At 44.0% G+C, this 14,779-nt stretch overlaps 1 protein-coding gene across 2 annotated transcripts in view; it reads right to left on the bottom strand.

Moving 5' to 3' along the window:
* DHX57 (DExH-box helicase 57) overlaps positions 1 to 14,779 on the bottom strand; it is a 539,830-nt gene that overhangs the window by 52,353 nt on the left and 472,698 nt on the right. The gene's annotated exons all lie outside the window — the stretch shown is intronic.

The raw sequence follows: 14,779 nt of genomic DNA, 5'->3' as shown, positions 1-14,779 counted from the left end.
ACTGTTTGTAACCCATTCAGACACGGTTTACAAAGACAATCAAGTAGATAAATGAACCACCTTTGTAGTGCGCCAAGGGAACATGCATAGCTAATCTCTAATATATGGTGTTTTTACAAGATAGAAAAATTACTTGCCGTCGGTAACGATGTATCTGGTAGAGACGATTCTAGCCGCAGATTCCTTCAAGTAGAATTATCCCCAGGCGTGAGACTGGATCCAGAAACTTTTTGCCACAGCATCCCTGCGCGCCGGGGGCGGGGTGTCACCACGTGTCTCCGCCCAGGCGGCGTCCACGTACGTGACGTCAGCGAGGTCACATAAGCCCCACCCCGGCGCGCCTACGTCAGTTTTCTTCAGAGAACTTTTCCACGCCGCAACGCGGAGCCACCAGGCAAAACTGTGTATGGGAAGTGTGCGAAGAGTAGAAAAAAAGGGAATGGAAACAAGCGACACCATAATGAGCAGTGCAATACTGCAGTATCCTAAGGCAGAGGCAGACTAAAGAACAGAGCAGAGCCCTGAGCAGCCACCCTGCAAGTATGTAAACAGCCTCCCCCCCTCCCCCGGAGACAGGGAACATATGTAAAAAGTCATGACACCTGCAGCAGGCCTACAACCCCCACCCGGAAACCGGTAAGGGGAGCCAGCCCCAAGACAAACAGGAACAACAAAACTCAAGCCACCCCAGCACCGAGGGTAACCATCCCCCAAGGAACAAGGGCAAGGCATGGCCAGATGACCCCAACACAGAGGTCAGCAGAGGGGCTAGGACCCCTAGCAGCAAGTGGAAGGGAGGGAAGGGCAGAGATAGAAGGCAAACCCCCCCAACCCTGGAGCAGTCAGAGTAGCGGGGCCACGGAGCACTATAACCCCATCCTCCAGTGAATCAAAGAGGAGTAAGGAACAGCAACAAGACGGAGCAACCCGCCAAGAGCGAAAGAATGCACTCACAGGAGACACAGCCCCGAACCTAAAGGTGAGTGCCGAGACCAACCCAAGGGTCCTCGCAGAACGGGGAGGAAGGGCGGGCTGTGAAGGAATCTGCGTTTAGAATCGTCTCTACCAGATACATCGTTACCGAAGGTAAGTAACTCGTACATCTGATAGAGACTACTAGCCGCAGATTCCTTCACGTAGAATAGATACCCTAGCAATACCCACGGGGAAGGAGGGTCTGCAAAAGGACCCCACCAGCCAGGACAGGACAGAGGGTCCCACAGGGGACCAGACCTGCGGACCAGGTAAGTAACCTGGCCCCTTCCAGGCAAGAGGAGCCCCCACAAGCAGAACACCACCGACCCCAAGAGGAATGGAGGAAGAAGAAAGAAGAGACTGAATAGGCCCTCACACTCACAACAGAGGAACTAGGGGCAAGGCCAGAGAGGCCGAAGTACCCCACACCCCTCCAAGACAACAAAGCTTCCATCCAAGCCAGGAGGAGACGCTTAGAGGGCCCCAGGAAACGAGGGAAAAGAAGGCTAACCCATCCCAGATGGAAGGCAACAGGCCAGTCAGAGAGGCGCCAACAGACATAAGCCACCAGAAGCAAGAAAAAACAGCCCAGGGCCCCAGGAAGACCGAGCGGGCGACACCCAACAAGGGAGAGCACAGAATCATCCCAGCCCGCAGGACAGGAGCAGGAAGATGAGGAAATGCCCAGACATCCCACCATGAAGGGCCATGGTTGTCTAGTTTTCAGAAATATATAGGTTTGCTAGGTTTCCCTAGGTGCCGGCAAAGCTAGGGTTAAAAAAAGACAGGTAGGCACTTTGCCAAAAAAGGCCCAATTTTCACTGCGAAATTTAGGTGCGACCACGTTGTGTTTTGCGCCGTTTCCTGATGCAGGCACTAGGCAGACCCACGCAAGTGAGGTACCATTTTTCTCAGAAGACTTTGGGGAACGCAGGGTGGGTGCAAATTTGTTGATCCGCGCAGATTCCAGAACTTTCCACCACAGAAATGTGAGGAAAATGCATTTTTATTTGTCAATTTTTTAGCTTTGCAAGAGATTCTGGGTAACAGAACCTGGTGGGAGGCAGTCGAGTCACCCCATCCTGAATTCCCCTTGGTGTCTACTTTTCAAAAATGTATAGGTTTGCTAGGTTTCCCTAGGTGCCGGCAGAGCTAGGGTTCAAAAACTACAGCTAGTCACTTTGCCAAAACATGGTCATTTGTCCCTGCGAAATTGAGGTGTGACCACATTGCGTTTTGCGCCGTTTCCTGTCGCAGGCACTAGGCCGATCCACACAAGTGTGGTACCATTTTTCTCGGAAGACTTTGGGGAACGCAGGATGGATGGAAATTTGTGGAACCACGCAGATTCCAGAAGTTTCCACAACAGAAAGGTGGGGAAAATGTGTTTTTTTTGTACACTTTGTTAGGTTCGCAAGGAATTCTGGGTAACAGAACCTGGTGGGAAGCAGTCAAGTCACCCCATCATGGATTCCCCAGGGTGTCTACTTTTCAAAAATGTATAGGTTTGCTAGGTTTCCCTAGGTGCCGGCAGAGCTAGGGTGCAAAAACTACAGGTAGGCACTTTGCCAAAAAAGGGTCAATTTTTAACTGCGAAATTGAGGTATGACCACGTTGCATTTTGCCCCGTTTCCTGTCGCAGGCACAAGGCCGAACCACACAAGTGGGGTACCGTTTTTAATCGGGAGACTTAGGGTAATTCAGATTAGTAAAACAACTGTTATTACCTATTGAGTTGTCATGCATTTCTCCCTTCAAAATAAAAGACATTGTGTAAAAAAAAATCATTTTGAAAAATGACCAATAATTCTCATGCTAGTATGAGTATTCCCAATTTTGAAAATGTGGAAATATATACTGGCTCTAAACTCTATAATTTGTACCCAATTCAGAAATACATAGGTGTCTTTCATACCGATTTTTCCATGTATACATTTTCCCAGAATAATTGCTCTATACCCGGTACATAATAAAAAACCATTGCAAGTTGCTGCTCAGTTTTTGGCTCTGGGTTCGTTGGGTTCTTGGCGAAACTACAAGTCCTGTATATCCCCACAACCAGGAAGGTCTAACGGATGTAACGGTATATTGCTTTCAAAGAGCTGACAAAATTACAAGAAGTTACAGGTGAAAACGTTGAGACAAAAGGCTGTTTTTTTTAACTAAATTTCAATTTTTCCAATATTTAACTGTTAGTTTCTATAAAGAAACCTTCATGAATTTAGACAAAGGACCCCTTTCTGAATTCAGAATGTTGTCTACTTTTCAAAAATGTTTAGCTTTCCAGGATCCATTATTGCTTTCAAACTAATTTCTACCATTAACTGGAAGGAGGTTGAAAGCACTAAAAATAGCAAAAATAGGCTATGTCCCAGAAAAATGCCAAAACTGTGTGAAAAATGTTGGTTCTCTGACAAAAGACTGTAATTTCCTAAAAGCTGAGAAAATGCTGATTTCAGCCCCAGAAACCCTTTTTTGATAACATTTGCAGGGAAAAACCCAGAGGCTTTCATTTGCAACCCGTTTTCCCAATTTTTCGGAAAAAAACAATTTTTTTACTGTATTTTGGTTAATTTCTGGGACCCCCGCCAAGGGAATCCACAGACCCTGGGTATCTTTAGAATCCCCATGATGTTGGAAGAAAAGGACGCAAATTTGGCGTGGATACCTTATATGGTCAAAAAGTTACAGCGGCCTAAGCGCACACTGACCCAAATCGCCAAAAAATGGCTTAGCACAGGAGGGGAAAAGGCCTAGCAGTGAAGGGGTTAAAAGTATGTGTCCTCGCTACAATTGCGTCTGGCTCTAACCATCTCCCCAAACGGGATTGCTTTTATCTGATGCCGGGAATGAGCACTGTCTGTGTGCAATATGGCGTTACATGACTTGTGTTTACAATACATACTGCTCTGGATTTGGTTGTCTTTAATATACAGCGCTAGATCTAAAAATACCACACTTGTGGTGCTCGAGTGTGTAGTGAATCTAATGTTCATATCATTATTATTCAAGTAGTCTATGAAATCATGTAGTAGTTGTTCAGTACCTGTCCATATCATGAGGCAGGCGTCGATGAACCACCCCCAGTAAAGGATATGTTCATTCCAACGACTGCCCGATGAGCCCCAGCTCATCACCTCCTCCAGCCAACCCATAGAAAGATTTGCATAGGCTGCCGAAAATCTAGAGCTCATGGCTACGCCTTGAATTTGTTTAAACCGTTCATCTTTAAACAGAAAAAAGTTGTTACACAATATCAGTTCAGTCATAGCCAGTAGCATCTGAGTAGGTTCCCAGTGGCTTGCCGGTCTCTTTGATGTAGTAGTTGAGCTTATATAGCGCACAGCTACCCGCAGTGGGTGTCCCGGCGCTTGCTTAGGGAACCCTTCCTGGTATTCCCCTGTGAGATAGCAGGGTATCCACAAGGTGAAAGTCAGGCATCCCGCCGCGAGGGGCTGTTGTGGAGATTAAGCAAGCTATTGCCCAGAGTCTCAGAGTGTGAACCCGTGAGTCGAGGAGGCACCGGGGCGAGAATTATCGAGTCCGTGGAATTTTTAGCCCAAGACCCCGCCGAGGCGGGGAATTGAACCCTGGTCCAGGACCGATCTCAGCTTCCGGGTCTGCTGCCTCTAACCCCTGAGCCACACTTCTCCACTAAAAAATTATTTACCACTTTTCAGCCTAGTTCCTTCCATATACTGGTGTACAGTGATACTACATAGAGGGTTACCAACATCATATCTGAATCCCATGTAATATCTCCCAAGATGTTCAAAATGTGTCTAGTATCCTTAAGGTACGAATGTAAGTTTACCACTATTGGTTTTAAATTAAGTTCACAAATTGTGACATGCGTTCTGTGGGTCACCCTATACCCAACACAATGGGCTTCCCTGGTGGAAATGGGAGGTCCTTGTGAATTTTTGGCAATGTGTACAAACAAGGGTATTTTGGATGATTTACTTTTCTACGGTTCTAGACACTCTCCGGGACTGCGCTGACAGACGTTCCCCCCAGGCCTTGGTGCTGCTAGATCTGTCGGCCGCGTTTGACACGGTCGACCATAACATCCTGATCGACCGTGTCAACCGGGCCGGCATTAGCTGCCTCCTGGCTGAAGTCCTTCTTAGAGAACCGATTCCAGGCAGTTCGTCTTGGAGATCTGGCCGGAACTAAACAGACCATCACATACGGAGTCCCACAGGGCTCCTCGTTGTCACCCCACCTGTTGAATCGGTGTTCAACTATGCAGACGACCTGCAATTGCTCTTCACCATCGACAATTCTGAATCCTCTATCTCCCATTTTCAGTCCACTATGAGGTTCATCCAAGCATGGATGAACCAAAATCATTTAAAATTAAACCCTGAAAAAACCGAGCTGCTGCTCACAGGAGATCGCGCTAAACACTGGGGCCCACATTATTGGCCATCTGATATGGGCCAAGTCCCAATCCCCTCCTCTTCAGCAAAGACACTCGGAGTCACCCTAAATAGTGATCTCTCACTAAAAACGCAAGTGGGTCAGGTGGTCTCCAAGTGCTTCTTCCAGCTCAGGAAAATCCGGAAGGTGCGACGCTTTTTCACCCCAGAGGCCATCATCCAGGTGGTGATCGCCACTGTGCTCTCCCACCTGGATTATGCAACCTCCATCTACTTAGGCCTACCTCTCTATTTGCTAAGACGCCTTCAGATGGTGCAGAACTATGCAGCTAGACTGATTACGGCGCAACCTAGATGGCAATTAGGAACTCCCTTGCTTAAGAACTTCCACTGGCTCCCCATGGCCCAACGTTGCTCCTTCAAAACCGGCTGTATGATTTTTAAATCCCTTCACTGCAAAAGCTCTAAATTTATTGATAAACTCATCACCAGGCACATTCCCTCCCGCAATCTGCGTTCAGCCCATCTAGCCCTCCTCCAGATACCTGCTTTTAAACGTAAGCGTGCTGGAGGTTGCAGATTCGCTTTTTTGGCACCTCGTCTGTGGAACACCTTCCCCCTTGAGATCCGGACTTGTCCGGATCTCATGTCATTTAGGAAAGCAATAAAAACCTGGCTCTTCAGAAAAGCATACCAATAACTCCAGCATATTTCACGACCTCAGGCTTCGCTCTCTGTCTTTTATCAGTGCCAGGAAACCAATCGGTGGCAGTGCGCTTAACAAATTATTTTTAACATAACATAACTTTTAGATACAAATATTCATCCTCATCTAGAAGACAATTATCATGCCACTTCTTGAGGTATCCATTAATAGTGGTCACAAGAGAAAACATAGGATTGTATGCAACCTTTTCATAACAGTGTACATCATTTAACTGGGAATATATCTCCTGTTCATAGTCTAAACTACTCATTACGACTAGGCTACCCCCTTTGTCAGCTTTTCTAATAATCAACTCAGGATCTTCTGCTAATAATTTCAAAACCTGTCGTTCTTGTACTGTTAGGTTATCTTTCAAATTCCCAAGGGGAAATCCCGTTTTTACTGCATTGGTGGCTAAATCATGAATGACTAAACTATGAAAAATGTCTACATTGTTGCCACTTGCTAAGTTCGGGGACCACCGAGATTTTGTTTTGAGTCCACTGGATATTGTTAGATCCAGTCTAATGTCCAAATCTTCCAATACCTTCCCTATTGTTACTGGATCTTCCTCTAATTCAGTGATTGAAAGCAATGTCACAGTATCCTAAATATCCCCAATAGTCAATACGTTCAACACTGAACTGCATATTGGTGAAATTACCTCTTTATTTGGCTTCAGATTCATAGCAAAGTATTTCTTTAATTTCAAACGTCTTATGAATCTGAACAAATCAATTTTAGTATCACAAATGTCACCCCTAAAGTTAGGATAAAATCCCAGACCTTTCTTTTTTGATCATATCATTGGTAAGTATACGGTCTGATAGATTTACTACTTCTACCTCTTTCTCATCTGGTGAGACTATTCCTTCTTGTCCCAAGAGCGTGTTTTCATCCCTGCTCTATCTCCTTCTGCTGCTGCCCCTCTTCCTATGACTGGTTTTCTTGTATTGCCTGTTCTCTTCACCTGTTCTCTGTTTCCCCTTTTGATGCGGTTCACCTCTTGTAAAAAGGAGTTCCCCAAAGGGTGAAATTGTGTAACCAAAGATCCAGATCCTCCTTCTGTGTCACTACCACTTGTTGGGATCGTACTCAAAGAGGTACTACTAGAACTTGTAGATACAGGTTCAGACATCGGTTTATTCTTATCTGTCTGAATTAGGTAATTATAGTTTTTAGAAAAAGTAAAAACTCTCCCACTATTATAGTCAATCTCATCCCGCTTTAGCTTGCGGGCCTTTCTTTGCTTGATATAATTTTGATGATTAGATAAGACTCCCTTGAGGATATCATAGTTCTTAGCTGTAACTTCTGGCATATTAGGAAATGTGATCTCCCCCTCTAGCTGTGCAACCTCAGTTTGCAACTTGATCACTTTTCTCTTAGAATTCTCTAATAAGATTTCCATTAACTTCATTGAACTGGATGTTAGTTCCTTTTCCCAGATACTAAGGAGGTCTTCGTCCAGATCATCATATGTCGGGATGATCTGGGAATAAAGACCTCTGGGGATCCTGTTTAACTTCATATATTGCTAAAGTGTGGCGCCATCCCACCATTTTGACATTTCTGAACGTTTCAGTCTCTCAAGTCTAATGAATTTGTCACGTAACCCTCATTTGTTGGCTGGTTGCTACCTTTAACCGCTTCCGTGACAGTGCTCCCTCTACACAAGTTTTCAAATAATTCTGCGGCTAATCTGTCGCGGTGTAAGTTACTTGAAACAGAAGGTGTTAGTGACTACTAGTCTGAATCCGTCTAAGATATTGACCCGTAGATGCACAAAAGTACCTCTGACCGCAACCGCCACCCGGATACAGGTAAAGGCAGAAAGCTTTCCTGGCTCCTCGTACACATAGCCATCCACAGAAAGTTAGGAGGTGACTAGTTAGCCTCAATACCCCGCGCCATCTTGCAGTGGTGGGATGATGCGGAGTAAATGCCATCTTCGAACAGCGGTTTTAATACAATACTACAAGATGAAAAATATTCCGCTCCTAATATCATGTCACTAACTCCCTAATTCAGGACATAAAGTGATGAGAAACAATCTATTCATACCAATCGCGGTGTATTTTAAAAGAACCAATGTCACGTTATTCTCCGAGTAGCATAAATAAAAGGCATTACCAAATCAATCAAATTAGGTCGTCTAACTCATACCAAGAATAAGAAAAAATATTAATACTACTACAATTAGGTAATCCTCCTTACTGAAACGATCTACGCCAGAAATAAGCAGGCAGCTGACAAGATTCTAAGATGTTTGAAGGGTAGAGAGTGTGTACTCCATGAGAAAGCAGTTCGGTCCCTGCTCGCAGCTCTAAAATTTGCGGGTCGATGTATGGGTTGAATCCCAGATTGAATCTGGGATTCAACCCATATATCGACCCGCAAATTTTAGAGCTGCGAGCAGGGACCGAACTGCTTTCGTCAGCCCTGAAAGCCTACAGAAGAATTTGCTTCTCGAGTGTTGAAATCATTGTCTATTGGAACCTGTTATATTTGGAAACAGTAATAATATATACTATATATGTGGAATTAGCCTTGAGAAAGCCCCGGCGCAATTCGCCAATAGGGGGCGAAACACGTGTCGGCTGTCTATGTCTCATAATAAAATAATAAAGATGTCACACTGCAACCTGAAATAGTTCTGTCCTCTATATGACGATTTGAAAGAACGGATATTAATTCAAACAAGTACAATTGTGATTTCTCATGGAGTACACACTCTCTACCCTTCAAACCTATATTTCCCTATGAAGCTCAAGAGGTCCAGAGCTTCGAGTGTTCTCCATTCACCTACAAAAGTAGCTTATTCAAGCGTTGTTTAAAACCTTGGAATCCTTGGACCTTCCCTACTTGCTGGTAAGATTCTAAGATGTGTTAGCTTCGCAGCATTTCAAGAATAGTGAAAAGCAATATAATAACGCTTTCGCGGTGTATATACACAAGAGCCCTATTAGTGGTGATGAGAGAAAATATTATAATATCTTCCTCATTGGAAAAAAACGTCCTTTAAGTAAACCGGCAACCTAGTAAGGTTCCAAAAGTAATTATCCTTCACTTCAGTTCACAAGTGCTCTCAAAGCATTATCAGTGCCTACATGTGCCAAGTGAAAAAAGGGCATAAGAAGAGTTTTGGGGAGTTCGGGTGTTTCTCCCCATGTTGAAGGCACCGCAAGACACTGTGAATCAATTTGGGTATTGAACAATAGTGTAAATACTGTATGAGCGCCTGAATACCCTTTACACCCAATCTGGATAATATAACACAGGCAGGTCAAAAAATATATTTCTTCATGAGATGCTGACACTTCAAAATGTTCTGATGGGACGAAAGTGCTAGTGTCCCCTCCTTGCAGAGGGGCCCTGAATCTTTCCCATGCACCACTAACTGTCCAATACTAATTCCCATTTTACCACACATCTGTAGGAGGCAAAGAAGTGCTTCTCTAAATGTGCCAATCTCATTGGAAATTACATTTTCAGTTTGGACTTTCATTTGGTTAAATCAAAAAAAGGGTTGTCTCCCTCTTTTGAGCAATGCATATTGGGACACTTGGTGACTGGCTGATTCCGCCCACAGACTTCTGCCCCTACTGATTTTCAAACTTTTACCACAGGAACCCATCCACTTCACTGCAGGCCTTACCTTTAAGTAAGAGGAATTGAAGACCAGGCTGAGTACAAATTTTACCAGACCTTACTGTTCCTGCCTTAGCACACTACCAAACAGGCATGGGCATTCTGGAAATGATCATGCTCTAAGAGTCAAATCCCTCAGACAATCAAATACTGTCACTAATATGACACTAGTATGAATGACCCTACCTTTTTTCTGCTCGCCCCCCCCCATTTCTTCTCCTCCTTCCCCCTGCAAATTTCTTCTGCTGAAGTCCGAAAGCGCCAAGATGCTCCTTGGAGTAAACGTCGCGCTATACAAAAACCCCCATCATTCACTCATTCATGCCAAATCCATCTAAGGATGAGTTAAATCACCTCCATGATATTTCTCCGAATTCTGGACATGCCCATACTGCTACGAATCACAAATGGGAAAATGACAAGACATTAGAGAGAAGGATACAATCAGAAAGTGAGGCAGTTCTGCCCTTGTGTTTTTTTTTACAACTTGGCTCTTCAGCTCGTCCCATAATGGAGGTTGGATTTCCTTTTATGCAGTAAACTGCCATTATTAAAACGTCGACATTTCCCGGTTAGCTGGAGTGAGAGCCATCTTGACATGTTTATGTCCACCATGAGATGCTAACTCCCACTGTTCAAAAGTATATGGAGACTCCACCCCTTCCTATTCTCCAGACGACACATCAGAATTTCCATCCACACTCCATCGTCCTCCTACTCTGGCAAAAATTTTGACCAATGTACTGGTCTTTAGCAATGCACCTTAAGTAACTTCTTCCCCTTTTTCAGGGAAAAATGTCTGTATCCTGACAGGGCAGAGCACCTATCTCCAGTAACAGGCACTGAGGGCATACTCTAAATTTCTATGCCAGTTAGCTATAAAACGGTTGAACGAGGTACTTGACAACAACATCTTTACTATGGCCTTCGTCGGTGGATGGGACACCTGATATTCAGGTTGTACCATCCTCTTCAAGCATGGTAGATAAATCAGCTGATCTTTAAGTATGTCTTCAGGAGACATCTGCTTGTGATACAATTACTATACCTGATTTTGTCCCCAAACAACATCTTCTTGCAACGTCTCAAATTTCCAGACATACTACTTTAGAAAAATTATCTGTTTATTCTTCCCTGTCAATGCTTAGCTGGGGATCTGCGCTGATTTGCTGATTAAAGGTTTTCTCCTTCTCACAGAAATAAATTGTTTACCAAACATTACACACTGTTATGTGCTAAAAACAAATAAGTGTCTTTATATTTGTTTTTGGTAAATTGAATAAATACCTTTAAAAATAACGCTCCTTAATAAGCAGCACAATCATGCAACTGATATTAGGGAGCAAAAATTCCAATTTTATAATTAGTTAATATGAAATGTAACATTAAACAACAACTATACATTCTATAAAACTCACTTGGGAGATGATGTAGTAAACAGAAGGATGGACTGGGATTAGCTTACAATTTCACTAAGGAAGTCTGTGCCAGACTATGTAGTCACCCTGACATTTTCAAGTATGAACCCTGGTTAGGAGGCAGAGGGGCTTGCTCAGCACGGGCACTTTATGGCAAGGACTCTACCCTGTGGACAACTTGTCAGCGCTTCACAGTGTTCAGGAAAAGGTAACTCAACAGATGACTCCTTTGTGACATACACCATGTTTCCAGAGGGGAAATTTCATTTAACAAATCAATGAATTGCATAAGATCTACAACTCATTTGTTTTTGGAGGAGCCAATCATTATAACCCACTTGACGAACAAGTTACTTACCTTCGATAACAATATATCTGTAAGAGACATATATTAGTTTTGGATTCCTCACCTTAGAATTGATTGATTGATAGGCTTTATTTCGATATATAAAAATATCATAAAAGCTTGTACAACAATTATAAAACACAACAATTAAAACAATCACTTCCTAATTACACAGAAGGGGAAAAAAAGGGAATAAAATGTTAAAAAACAGTTAAAACAAGAATTAAATTGACAAAGACAGCCTTCTAGCACGAATCAACCATGACGACTTTAAAAATTTTGAGACACCGCAAACAACCAGAGCGGATGTGTCGGACATTAGAATACGTAAGGCCACTGTGTGCTGGCGGGTGCCTAAGATTCTGCATAAGGGTTTGAGCCAGCGCCTCCTAGGGGCACAGTAATCCGGACATTCGAAAAGAATATGGGCTACTGACTCTACTCGAGTGGGACAACGCGCACAAAAGGGGGAAAACTGGTAAGAGGATTTCCATCGGGCAACTAGTTCACCTACTGGTAGGGTTCCCACCCTGAACTTCAAATACAGAGCCCGGTCGAGAGGGATGGAGATCATATCTAGATAAGGTTCATAAGCCACCACATCTTTAATCCTCACAATGGCTGCAGTGGAATTACAATGACGCAGGTCTGAAAGTAATTTAGAAGAGACCCATTTCCAATACAGTTTCTTTATCATGGCTTTAGGTGGGGCAGTTCTCGATGCCCACGCATCACCAAGCCCTATCTCCATTAGTAACCATTTTACATCCCTCAACCATTTAATCCTGGACCACCCTTCCATGGCCATAACCTCTGATAGCGCCTCTGCATAAGAGGCTAATTCGGGCACCCGCCACAACCGAGCCCAAAGAAGCAAGGGGCGCAGTTGGGCTTGGTCCTTAATCGATCTGCAACCTAGGTCCAATAGCACGGGTACTGGAGGTGTACTCAGCGGGAGAGCCATCAGATCTTTAAAAAATGTGCTCTCTGATTTTGCTAAAGCATCCAGGTTGCATGTGCCCCACAACTTCGCCCCATACAAGGCAACACTGACCCCTCTGGCTTTGTATATCTCCACAACTGGGGCGATAGGTTTACTTGTGGAGGAGCGTTGCTCCTTAAGTAATACACCTCCCACCCTTTTATGGCTAAGGAGCATTTTTTGGATATGTGGGTTCCAGCTCAATGAGTCGTTAAGGCGGATGCCCAGATAGTCGAACTCGGATACCCTCTCCAATGGGACAGAATTCAAAGCCGGGGGACGCCCAGATTTTTTAGGCGGATTCATGATCAAATACTTGGTTTTGTCAGTATTGATTACCAATCCCCTTAATGAAAAAGAACTCCTGAAAGCTATTCAGGAGGCTCTGGAGGCCCATGGGGGTCTTTGAGGTGAGGAGGGTATCATCTGCAAAGAGCAGTGTTGGGATCCGTTTGCCCGCCAGGGAGGGAGCATCCGAGGGATTTCTTGACAAATGCTCGACCACCCCGTTCACGTAAAGAGAGAACAGAGTGGGAGCTAACACGCATCCCTGGCGGACACCCCTTCCCACAGGGATCCTATCAGTTTTTTCACCATTCATGCCCCATCGCACCTGCGCAAAATTACCGGCGTGAAGTCTCACAAGGAGGGATAAAATGTACGGAGGCAGCCCCAGTTCTATCAGAACCTTCCACAACTCCTCCCTTGGTACCAGGTCAAAGGCAGTCTTAAGGTCTATAAAGGCCAAATTCAGACTGCCTTTGCCCAGCACCACCACCTTCCAATACAAGAGAGCCAGTCTGAAGGCCTGTTCGATGGTCCCAGTTCCAGAGCGAAATCCAATTCAATTTTTATTGATATATGATATGGAACTCGATTGAGATCCACATAAAACATGACATAAAAAGCACCAAGTACAAATACATAAAATCTGTAAAATACACTCTATTGACTCAGAGAACAAGTAAAAGGTTCATGTCCATTAATATAAATCTAAGAAACATTTAAAGAAATTAAAAATTCTATAACAGAACATTTCATTTGGGGGGTTATGAATAGCTTCAACTAAAGAATTGACAGATAAAATACTTAATTTTAAGCAAATTGGTCTCACCCACTTTCGGCGGTGAGCCATCAAAGCAGGGCATACGAATAGAACATGTATCCTGAATCGAATTATTACACAAGACGCACTTTTCGGAAGAACCATACCATCTAGCGAATAATTTATTCAAAGGGAGGAGATCCTGCCTCAAGAGGAACCAAAAACGCCGTAAACCATGAGGTAGGTTCCAGGAGGCATACGGTTGCATACGTTTAAATAAACAAGAGTTAATAACAGAAAGAGCACCTTTCTTTAAAATAAGGGATTCTCTATCCCTCCCAAAACTTAAATTCCAAGTTGCAAGTTTTAGGGTGGACTTTAGCTGATGTGTGGAAAGCAAAAAAAGAGTTGATTCTTCCAATTCAAGTAGTGCAACGGCCCTTCTAAAGTTCTTTATAAGTAGGGAATATTCTTTTAGGGGACCCAATAATTCTTTTTGGATGAGGAATCTAAAAGTGGCCGGTTTTCCCTTTACCAGACAAGAGACCCATCGTATTATTCCCGCCAAGCCCTGAACCCTGCACCATTCATAAATGCCTTTTTGGAGATGGACCCAAATACCTAGCCCAAAAATTCCAACTCTATAAACCAGATCGCTCTCTTCGATCAAGTAATCAACTGTTATTAAAACCCCCACTCATTAAGAAGACCAGACAAGGTGGCCGCGCCCTCTCCCTTGTGGGGCCGACCTTGTGGAATAATTTGCCCTTCGGTCTTAGACAGAACACTAACCACTTATCCTTCAGGAAGATGCTCAAAACAAACTTATTCCTGGAAGAATAACGGTCTTAGCTCATCTACTTGAGACCCTAGCCCATCCACAGAGCTACATTCCTTACCAACCTGGCGTGCAAAGCGCGGAGATACCCCGACAGGGTCGATTCTGGCGCGATATAAGAAATTAAATAAATAAATAAAACCCAACTGCTACGTATGCCAAATTCAAGCCTAAGGGATGCCACGGTACAAGCGTTGTTGACCGTATTTAAATATCGCAATAGTCTGCCCTCAACAGTGTCCAAAAAGCCCCATTGCCCCAAATCAAGAAGTTCAATGCCATAAAGCAAAGAGGCCGGGATTTTTGCCCGAAAAGCCTCTAACAAATAAACAAAATGTCTGTTGCCTGTAGCTTTATAAAGAGCACTTAAGCCTTCACCCTGTGTCTTGGCCTTCCGGATATTACTATCTATATTGGCCTTTTCGCTCAAGTTGCC

Source organism: Lissotriton helveticus, chromosome 6 (assembly GCF_964261635.1).
Source record: "Lissotriton helveticus chromosome 6, aLisHel1.1, whole genome shotgun sequence".
In the NCBI taxonomy this organism is placed as follows: domain Eukaryota; kingdom Metazoa; phylum Chordata; class Amphibia; order Caudata; family Salamandridae; genus Lissotriton; species Lissotriton helveticus.
Note: the sequence above shows the minus strand (reverse complement) of the source record. Positions and strands in the feature narration are given on the sequence as shown.